This window comes from Pinus tabuliformis, chromosome 9, assembly GCF_031772625.1.
Source record: "Pinus tabuliformis cultivar Carrire ecotype Pingquan chromosome 9, CPIR1, whole genome shotgun sequence".
NCBI classification, from domain to species: domain Eukaryota; kingdom Viridiplantae; phylum Streptophyta; class Pinopsida; order Pinales; family Pinaceae; genus Pinus; species Pinus tabuliformis.
The window spans coordinates 555,002,517-555,014,325 of NC_142307.1; the positions used below are offsets into that span (position 1 = coordinate 555,002,517).

Below are 11,809 nucleotides of genomic sequence, written 5' to 3' on the forward strand. Positions count from 1 at the left end.
AAATCACATCGCCATTTTTAAACACTCTAAAGAAAACTATTGATTCCAAAAGATCTATTTATCCTCATAGGGGCCATACACATTCAACATAATAACTGGTTGTCCCATGCTTTTGCTAAATAAGGTTGTGCATAACCCTACAATCACAGGAAAAGAATTAGTTAGGACCATACTTGACTTCCAACCATTAATGATACCACCTAACAGTCCAAAGGAATCAATTGCATAGAATTTCCATTCCTTTCAATTCTTACTTCATTCACTATTGAAGGACCCCGTGAGAATTATATCAGAAACTAATCCATTGGTTTTGCAACAGTTCTAGAAGTAGAGAGTCTCTCTTTTCATGATGTCCCACTATTGGTTTAATAGGCCGTTTGGACCAAATTGAGTTTTAGATGACCCACTTACAAAGGAATGACTCTTAGGGGAACATGTTACTATGTTCATCCTAAGAGATCCACATCATCTCGCCCCATATAGTCTCCATCACCCTGATGTGCTTCTCATCACCTACCTGCACTGTTGACTTGTTAGGCTACTATTTGCATTCAATGTCATGGATACGTTCTCTACAAAATTCTGGTATTTCTCAAGGCCTGTAATCTTGCATTTAAGTACATGACACACATCCCAGAGCTTTGAGCTCTCATCCATGTATTCATCAAGCCATCTATCCCTAACTGGACGATGCATTTTCTACACTAGTTGGATGATTTCAATAGGGTAACAATCTGTTGAAGCCAATCCATTGACATGAAATTAGGACCAAGAAAGCTAATACTATTTATAAGAGTCTATTTCAAAGTCTTTGACTTACTAATCCCTACTACTTGATTTAATGGCCTTTTAACATTTCTATTCTTTCTATAAATAAAGAGAATTCCTATTCTAATCACGACAAAAGAGAGGAACCTAAGTCTTATTGCTTCTATGCGCTCGTAAGGCCTCGAGACATTTGGCGAGTAAAGATAGAAACACAATGATCAAACCAGTATTAATATTCCAATTACATTGTTTTCACCATAGTTACCAAATTCGGGTGTATTGGCAAAAAAAAATTCGCAAATTCGCTGATTCGGTTCGATACGATTAAAAATTTGGCCAAATCGAATTCGGTACGGTGCATGAAGTATTTTTCCATCGCTTGAGCAATGGCAGGAGGAGGGAAATCAGCTGATGGTAAGAAACCTGTTCCCAGAGCTCTTCAGTTCTCCATTGAGCATATTGCCAAAATATCTCGCCGCCGAGGTGCTCGTTGGCTGGAAAGGCCGCAAGAGATAACAACAAGACGAAGCTGACAGTTAGAAATGATGAAGAGCTGAGCAATGCCAATGGTGGTGTGTAATGCGGGTAACTCGAGGCTTGAGTTTGAAATCCAATCACGCTGGAAAACTAGTATGGTATTTTTAGGGAGTCTGTGATAGGGAAAAATTAATTAAAGAAAAGGAATACTATATTGAAAACTTACCGTTTGCAAATTCGAAAAAAATAATAAAAAAATAGTAATTTCTATATTAAAAAAATAATAAAATAATAAATCGTAATATCAAAAAATATAGAGTAATAACTTTTCAATTAACAAAAGCTATAAAATAGAAAATTGGTTGCAAAACAGTAATTTCTATATAAAAATAATAAAAAATTGTAACTTCTATATTGGATAAAATTATAAAATGGTAAATTTTAGTTTCAAATAAATAGCAAAAATTATAAAATAGAAAATTGGTTGTAAATCAATGCTTCCTATATAAAAATAATAAAAAACTGTAAGTTCTATATTAGAAAAAATTATAAAATAAGAAATTTCAGTCTTAAATAGATAACTTTTATTAAAAAAATTAATAAGTTTAAGTATTTGTAACATGTATACTATCGAATTTTTCCCGTATTAGATTTTATAGAGTCAAATTATTTCCGTATCTTATCGAATTCCGAATTTGAATTCAAATTTGGTAACTATGGTTTTCACCACAACGTGGACTAAGAAAATCTTGAACAAATTCAATTTACGAAAATAATGATGTTATAAATGCTTTCAAACTGTTGTGGAAGTCCAACGAAGGATGTTTCTATCAACTCTTTCGACTATTGTGGAAGTCCAAGGAAGGCCTGAGGAGCTAAATAATGAAGTTATCCACTCTTCAACTGTTGCAGAAAGTCAAAGAAGGCGGTACCAGCTTTTTAGAATTAAATATTTTATTCTGGAGTACAAGCAAAGCAATCTCACTTCATTTAATAATATGTAGGATCGCGGTCTACAGGTTCATTTCCGGTCGCGGTCTACAGGTTCATTTCCTGTCATCCTCTTATTGAGGCTAGCCCGTTGCATCATACAAACCAATGCTTGCACCACTTCAGACATTGGAGGACAAAATTCCGGTTTAGGCTACCACGCCAACCAACGAATTTTCAGAACTTGCTATGCCTATACTGTTCATTTTCTCCTTTTCTCTTGTAACTTACAAATACAAATTAGTATCTCCGACCTTTGGATGTAGTTTATAATTTATGCTTCAAGTTAGATATTTTAGACAATACAGGAATGCAGAGGGCAATAATATCAGCAAAGCGCGAGAGAGATTTAGAAGGATAACTTCCCTTCAAAGCTGGATCAACCATCTTTTCCAATGCATCAATATCATGAAGCTAAGGGGTGGCTCATCTTACTAATGATTGTTCTGACCTTGCTCTTGAACTGCAGGAGAAACTGAATTAGAAGGGTATCTATTTTGGTACAACCCACAGGTTTCTCTCAAAATAAGAGAGTTACCTATCCAAGGGATTCCGACCTGTCAAAAGCTCGAGCATTACCACTCCAAAACTATACACATCACTCTTCATTGTATAGATTCCTGGCATGACATATTTAGGAGCACTGTACCCAAATGAACCCAGCACCTGAGCCTGAAGATAAAACATCATTATAATTTTAGTCCTCTAGCTTTCAGTGTCCTCTCCGGTAAGGCTGACCCTCATGAAAAGGTTGAGAAGGGAAATTTTCATTTTATACCATCATGAATCACACCTGATACTCAAAATTTGGATTGAGGCTAGCAATTCCACTGTCGGATAGACGAGGGTTGAAATCATCATTAAGCAAAATATTAGAGGACTTGAATTGGAGTGGGAGTTGGAATTTAAGAGAGAGTTGAGCAATATATCAATAAATTATATTGATTTTTTATTTTATATATATATATATATATATATAATTTTTAAAAATAATATTTATATTTTTTACATAATTTTTAAGAAAATATTTATATATATTTATGATCACCTCATGGTGTGGGAGAAGGAGAAGAGTAATGGTGTGTGAGAATAGAAGTTTTTTTTCTCCGTTGATATTCCTTGCGATGTTCCTTCCTGTAGCGTGTTGTTTTGATTTCGATTTTGAATGAGGTGTCTCTATATAACTTTGCTTGAATAGCTAATCCCTGGACTCGCCCTGTTGAATGCTTTGACTTCTGTTTATTTGGATTGAAGCACTGGTTTGATTCGATGAAGCGTTAATCCCCAGAACACTTAGATTGGTGAGCAATCGCTGTTATACATTTTATATGATTTAATTGAACATGAAAAACGTTTGCCACTGAAATACATTGATTAAACTAAAGGAAAAGATATTCGCGAATCTGCAAATCGGGTCAAAGAATTGAGTGGCAGGCAAGGATCTGAACCCGAATAACATCTGAAATCCAACTTCGGACTTGAGTATGTGCAGTCGTCGGCCAGCCGGGCCCAAACAACCGGTGTGCGCATTTGGTAAGCACAAATCAACGGGATCCTCGACTTGTGGAGTAAGCGTGGAACCGACGCAATAATTAAATAAATTCTAATTATAAAAGGGTTTTATAAAGAAGCAAGGGACCTCTACGCCAAACGAGAAAAAAGGATTTGTTAGTGGCTAGAAGATGAATAGACCAAAAGAAATGGATTTTTATTATTATATGGGATTATACATTTTTGTTTGGTATTAGTTGGTATTTATAAAAGATTATGTTGGTTATCTACAAATAGAACGAACAATAACCAAGAATAAGTAAACTAAAGGTTCGATTGATATAACTTCTTAATAAAGTATTATCGATAAGTGAATTACGATCTATACGGAAAGATATTCATTTTATAAAAATTGTTAATAGAATATGACCGTCCAACCAACCGCAAAGATCACTTATCATAAAGGATATATTAGGGTTGTAACGAAAAAGAAAGAGGTTCACCAGTCTTGTTAATACGGGATTTGCTAAAAGAATGGGATTCAACAATTAAAGAATTAGACCATCCATAAATAGACTTAGAGCTTTTGGATTGTTGATCGAATTCATGAGGTGCGGAGATTCACAACTTGAAGGTTTGTCCATAATTTGGAAAAAACGAAAGAACATATATGGTACCACTAATAAAGTTATTGCATAAGGTTTCCACAGCGCTGCATAGATGGGCCAATAATACATGGACAAAAATCCTATTAATTGTCCCGTAATAGAACTACTTATGGCTATTATACCATAGCCAGGTTTTCCCAAAAGGAAGGATCTCGTGGAATAGATTTTAGAGGGACCAAAAGGCAATGTAGCAAGAAATCCATAATATAGTCCAAATATGATGATCGGACCTGAAACTTCTACCCATGAGGATAATGGACCCAATATTAAAAATTCAATTTTTATTATTTTTTTTAAATTAATTGGTTGATTTGGCTAGCCACGATGCTTACGAATGGATCGGTTCTGTTGGGGCCTCTTTAACTGGTGGAAAGTCCGATCACACAACACATCGGCAATCTGATTTTTCAAAACTTGAGATGGCTACAGGAGATCTTTCTTTGGCAAAATCTCACCAACTCTATGATCACAAATGACACAGTGACTTCAATGCTCACAGCATATACTATGTAACTTTTTGTTTTGCAATAGAAAGTTAGAGCTTTTCTCGCGAAATAAAAATAAAAATAAATAAATAAAATAATAATAATAAAATAATTAATTAATTAATTAATTGGTTGAAATCTTATTATAAATTATTTAGTAATTTTCATTTTAGTTCTAATTTTTTGTTTTTCGTTTTATTTCCTTTTCATTTAATCTTTTTATTATTTTCATTTTCATGAATTATAGTTTCTTTTGTTCATATTTTAAATTTAAGACTATTTATTATTATATTAAAAACATATTTTAATAAATTTAATTATATATATAAAACGCTCAAATATATATTAAAATGTATGTCTGTTAATATAAATAGTACCAGTTAATTGAATTCTTAATTTTTTGTGATGACATTCAACAATACAAAATTTTATTAATTGTTTTATTTTTGTGATGAAATCTTTATGTCTTTATTGTTTTTTTAGTTTAATTAAGTTATATTTAAGCTAAGTTGCGAGTATTAGCTACCATGTAACCCTTATTACATATTTGTTTAAAAAAAAACCATAAATAAGGAAAATGGATGGGGAGGACATTTAACATAATTACATATCTCTTAAACATTTCTTTTAGTTTTGAAATATATTTTCCTTGTTATAATTACTACTTTATACTTCAAACATGCAATTCCTCATGTTGTCATTCATGGACAGATATATATATATATATATATATATATATATATATATATATATATATATATATATATATATATGGGGTTTTACTCAATGAACCTCTGAGTAAAAAATACCCTTAATTTGACTACATATTAGAAAATAACTCTAAAAATTTCATTTTTAATCCCCCACCAATACGAACCCTATACACCTTCCTTATTTAAAAAACTTATACTTTCACTAAATATTGTAAGTATCTATCTTTTCATTAATATTTTTTATACCCTTGTATATTTTTTCATTAACTTTGAGTTCCATTTTTTTATACCTATCAATATAAAAACCCTTTACCCTTATTATATGTTCAATGTATGATATTGCTCCCGTAATATTTCTCTTAAATATTTCTTTCCATTTTAAAATATTTATATCAATAAGGATGTTGGTTTTCGAATAATACTAATTTTTTAATTTAATTAAGAAAATGTTGTCAAATTTGGTTTCCATTTAATTTGTATTTATAATATTGAACACTTATTTTTTTATTTTTTTTTATTGTGACAACATTATGTTTTTCATATATATATATATATATATATATATATATCAAAGATTTCATCTAATACTATTCCGTGTAGCCAGTCTATCAGTGGGATGAATATGAATTTGAATAGACTAGCATTTGCACCAGATGTTGCAAAGGAAACGCCATAAGGCATAAATTGAAGAACACAAATACAACAAAAGAATACTTTGATAAAGAATAAAAATATATTGAATGCTCAAATCAATGCCCCATTAACTGGAACCACTTAGTAGACATATCTATCAACATTAGGATTATACACAATGATCAAGAAATTTCCCATATACAAACAACACCTTCCACAACAACCTTTTGTCACATCCACATTTTAAAAAATGCCTTGGAACGTGATTGGAATCTCCCATATTGCCTTTTTCATTATGCAAATAAATCTTCCATGGACAAAAATTTACAGCTAATTTGTTATAATCGGGATTATGTTTTATTTATTTCCTTTACAATCTATCACTTTTAAATTTTAAACATGGTTCTCTGGTTTTAAGTCACAAATTATGTGATAAAAATGTGCTCATCATTTTCATTTATTTTTTTCCATTTGTAAGTATTTAACACTGGCAAGCAATTGAATTTGTAACAAAAATTGATCAAGAATAGCGGTTTTGTGAAAATTATTTATTATTTTTATTAGATTATTTACAGAAACTATGGCCAACAATTAGGTTACAGAAGGCATTCCCAACAATTATCTTATTGTTGCACAGTTCAATCAAATTTGACATCATTAAGGAAACTCTGTTTTTTACTGTCTAACAGCATTGATACATACATCTCTAATTTCTGCAGCCTTTAGTAATCACGCACACATGTAGTAATAGGTCACATTTTTGGAGTTGATTGGGTTTATCTTTTATGTTTTTGGTTATGTTTTGCTGTTGGAATTTTGGAATCAACTGAGTGAACTTTTTGTCCCTTATTTCGTTCTCTTTTAATAGACTTCTCTGGACCCTTTTTGAGGCTACATGCACAGGTCCTAGAGGTCATATTTGGCTTGCTTCCTTGCAAGGGTTTGGCCTTCAAAGAATACAATCTAAGGTCTGAATTCATCATTCTTCACAAAGATTTCTATGGAAAGTTCAGGCATCCATTTAACATTCTATTTCGGTCCTTTTTGAAGTCAATTCGAATTTTTGGGTTGAGGTAGAATGGGCTTATCTTCAAGCGAGTTCTTGCCTCCCTCTAAGATTATTTTACAGAAAGTATGGCCAACTATTAGCTTACAGAAAGTATTCCCAACAATTATCTTATTGTTGCACAGTTCAATCAAATTTGACATCATTAAGGAAACTCTGTTTTTTACTGTCAACAACATTGATACATACATCTCTAATTTCTGCAGCTTTTAGTAATCACGCACACATGTAGTAATAGGTCACATTTTTGGAGTTGATTGGGTTTATCTTTTATGTTTTTGGTTATGTTTTTTTTTGGAATTTTGAAATGATCAACTGAGTGGACTTTTTGTCCCTTATTTCGCTCTCTTTAAATAGACTTCTCTGGACCCTTTCTGAGGCTACATGCATAGGTCCTAGAGGTCATATTTGGCCTGCTTCCTTGCAAGGGTTTGGGCTTCAAAGAATACAATCTAAGGTCTGAATTCATCCTTCTTCACAAAGATTTCTATGGAATGTTCAGGCATCCATTTAACATTCTATTTCGGTCCTGTTTGAATTCAATTCGAATTTCTGGGTTGAGTTAGAATGGGCTTATCTTCAAGCGAGTTATTGCCCCCTTCTAAGGAATATTATTGGCGATATTAATCAATTAACTAATTAATTAATTAGAATTAATATATAATAATAACTGAAAAAATAAACTAATTAAACTAATTAATCATTACAAAATTGTCACAATATAATAACATTATACGAAATCTATTAATATTACTAAAAATTCTCGGATGCGGGTGAAAATGGAGGACAATGAAGTGGCCGCCAACTAGGTTGGCACATGGAGAGAGGACATGGCCTCCCACAGGGTGACACAAAGATCCAAGCATGGCATTAACCACTGCCATAAATGTGCCTCGAGCGATTATTGCCACCGCTCTGATAACCGACTCCAACCTCGGCTCGAAATAACGATGGGCTCTTTGGAAAACACAACCTTTGCTCCTGCCATTCCTCCTCTGCAACCACCTGCCATTCCTCCTCTGCAACCTCGGCCCCTGCAATGCCTCTACCCTCATGCAGTGGCGCCGCTCCGCACCACCACTGGTAGGTGGTGTAGTCTTTACTGCTGTATCGATTTTGGCTCAGGCATCCATTTCACCCACAGCCTGAACCTGCAAATTCTCATCCCCTCGGCCCTGGTAGCTCATTCCTCTGCAGATTTGCTTAGTAATTCCGCTGCAACGCAGCAGCCCACTGAGCCTAATTTGGACCCAAACTCGCCTCCAATTGTGGAAAGCATGGTGCGCCATAGGATGCGCAATCGAAGAGGTGGGAACCGAGGGAGCTTGAGCCGCTCTAGGCACTCTTCTACTTTGGAGACCACCTCCTCCCTGGCCGAGTAGAACACTGGCCGCTACCCCAACACGCGTAGTGGCAGAGGTCGTTTCCACTCGGGAGCCTCTACTACGCCTCCCTCAATTTCCGGCCCTTCTACCAGAAGCACTCTGCCTGCCCCTCAGCCTCAGTCCTAGAATGCTCAATTTACCTTTCGCTCGACCCTGAACCAACCCCTCATCACGGCCACAATTACCATTAGTTTTCATGAGGAGAAGCAGAATTCGGAGGCTCAAGACTCTGAGGTTGGCGGCCGACTCATGGCAGCTGAGAAACACAGAGCTATGGATGAAGGCTACACTGATGCAATGGGGCTCTCAGGCACTGATGCGGGAGGATGAACCACTACGGGAAGCAGTCATCACAAAGCCAAAACTGAACTGGCTCAATCAAGTCTTCAGGGTGCAGGGGAGTGCAACGCAGAATTGCCAACCAAACGAGCACGAAGGTGGAGCCACTAACAAGTGGCGACATGGATGAATACCGATGCTTCATCGTGGAGGAGCACCCTCCGTCGCTGCCACGTCCCTAGCGCCACCTCGATGCCAAGTGCTAGCCGCCTGGTCTGCCACCCTACAGTGATTCAGCGTGCCACGTGCCTGCCTTGTAAACCACCACTCAGCCGCCATGTGTCTCAGGTTCATTGGGAGTTTGTTCATTTAGTTTCTGGTTTTTACTGGTTTTTTCTTGGGGAATACTAAAATGTTAGGCTCTTTTGTTGGGTTTAATTTTAGTCTCCTCAAATACAATGTTGCAAAACTTGTTAATTTGTTGGTTTCCCCTGTGTGGGCAGCAAGATAATATTTTTGAAAACCTCGGCTAAGAACTAGTTTCCCTTCTGGGCAGTTCAAATCTAGGTTTTTTCTAGTTGATGCCTTTCCTCTGGCATAGCTAAGTACAGGCTTCAACCTCTTTGCATGATATTTTTTCTTACTTTAATAGAATTATCCTAACTTATAATATATATATATATATATATATATATATATATATATATATATATATATATATATATATATATATATATATATATATATATATTACTAAAAATGAAAATAATTTATTAAATTATTTATTGAAATATATTTTAATAATAAAAATAATAAATAATAAATACAATTATAATAAGATAAATAAAAATTTTAAAGTCGAAGTCATCTCCTTGAAATTATCTTAATACTATTTATCCTATCAATAAGTTCTTCTATCACATTCAGTAATTGTCCTCATGATGGATCCCTATTGGGCTTTCAAAAGTTAACAAGTATGATTATTATTGTGGATACTTCGAGATTCAATTTAAAAGAAATGATCTAGAAATGCCTAAAATCCAAAAATATATATTTTTTATTTTTTACTTTTTATTAAAAGTGGAACATTTTATTATTTTCTTTAAAATAATCATGCAATTTGTTTGTCTTTTCATATAATATATTAATGTTAAATAATGTTTTTTGTTTAGAAAAATGTTCTTAAAATATATCAAAATTATTAATAAGAAATCAAGCTTTTAATATATTTTTGTTGTTTAATCATCACTACATTAAAATTGAGCATTTACTTTACATAAATAATCCCAATCATTCCTTTTACTATCTAAAACAAACCAATTGATATGAATTATTATTATTAATATTAAATTATTATTTGAATAGATCATGGTGCTCGGTTTGCGAGTATGAATTCTTAATTTTATCAATAACATAAAGGAGACTACGAGTTGCGCACCCTGCTTTCACTAGGTCAAGCTGCTTCTGATCTTGCCTTGGCCTTTGGCTGTCAGCCATGGCCCCTCCGAAAGCTTCACTGGAGGCAACCGCCACCCAACTGGCCTTTTCTATTCTGGTTAGATCTTTACCCCCTCAGCGACCACACCCAGCAATCTCCAAGTTTGTAAAGAAGCTCGATGTCCTGCAAGAAGTCAACCTACCTCTAGCTCTACCTCTCATGGCCACTCTTTCATTAGCTGAATGAGGTCTCATTGGACAATTTACTGGCCTCTAGCCATCTCTGAAGACAATGCAAAGATGGGTCGAACGAAACTGTTCTGATAAAATTCAAAGCAAAATCTCCATCTGATTCTATGGGAAAGGGTATTTCACCTTCCATTTTGAGTCAAGAGAAGAAAAAGATCTAATCTTCAGAAACGGACCATATCTTATGGACTACAGAGGCTTATACCTCAATAAATAGACTCCGGATTTCGATCCCGAGTTGGATGTTCCTAGCATTGTTCTTGTCTGGGTTCGGCTCCCTCATCTTCCCCTCCATTGTTGGGGAGATGAATCAGTTCAAGCTATCGGGAATGTTGTTGGAAGATTCATTGATCAAAGTGAGCCCAAAGATAATATGCAAGCCTCTGCTCGCATATGTGTAGAAGCTGATCTAGGCAAAGGCCTTCCTGAGGCCATCAAGCTCAAAGTGGACGATTGGACTCACATTCAACAATTGGACTACGAACAGATCCCGTTCAAATGCAAGGTATGTCATGAATATGGCCACTTTTCCAATCGTTGTACTAAATTAGTTGATATAGAGAATGCATCACAAGATGAGCAAAGGGAAATAGTCAAGAAAAAAAAGACAGCCCCCATCTCCAAGACTCCCCCTAAAACTGCCCCTCCCAATCATAATCCTTCCATTCCCTCCACCTCATCCCTCTCTAACTCCTCCCTTCCCTCGCTAGCCCATCCTCCCCCTCCTCCTTCATCATCTAATTCTTTTTATGTCCTTCCCCCCCTGAAGATAATCCCCTTCCCTTGCCCCAAGCTGATGCCTCTGATCCCTCCCCCCCTCTGCTTATCTCCTCCTCCCTCTCCCTTGATCCACCCTCCTCTAAACTTACCAGGAGTTCTTCGAAAGAGCATGGTGCAACTATGGACACACAAAAAAAGCATGGGCCAGGAAGGAAGTCTGCCAAGTAGCAGAGAGATGAAAACGCTCAGAAGGATATTGCCATGGGCACTCAGAACCCCATAGAGTCATACATCTTGGGGCAATACGATAAAGAAACAGTACACAAAGAGCAAGGAGGGCGAGCAACTCTCCGTACCCCTCACACTCAATGATGAAAGTTCTCTCATGGAATAGTAGGGGACTAGGGCACCCCTCCAAAATAGTTGCCATAAAAGATCTAATAAAACA

General features: G+C 35.2%; 1 pseudogene; it reads right to left on the reverse strand.

Moving 5' to 3' along the window:
• Positions 1-2,266: 2,266 nt before the first annotated feature.
• Positions 2,267-8,175, reverse strand: LOC149149719 (protein STRUBBELIG-RECEPTOR FAMILY 8-like; annotated as a pseudogene).
• Between the last annotated feature and the right edge of the window lie 3,634 nt (positions 8,176-11,809).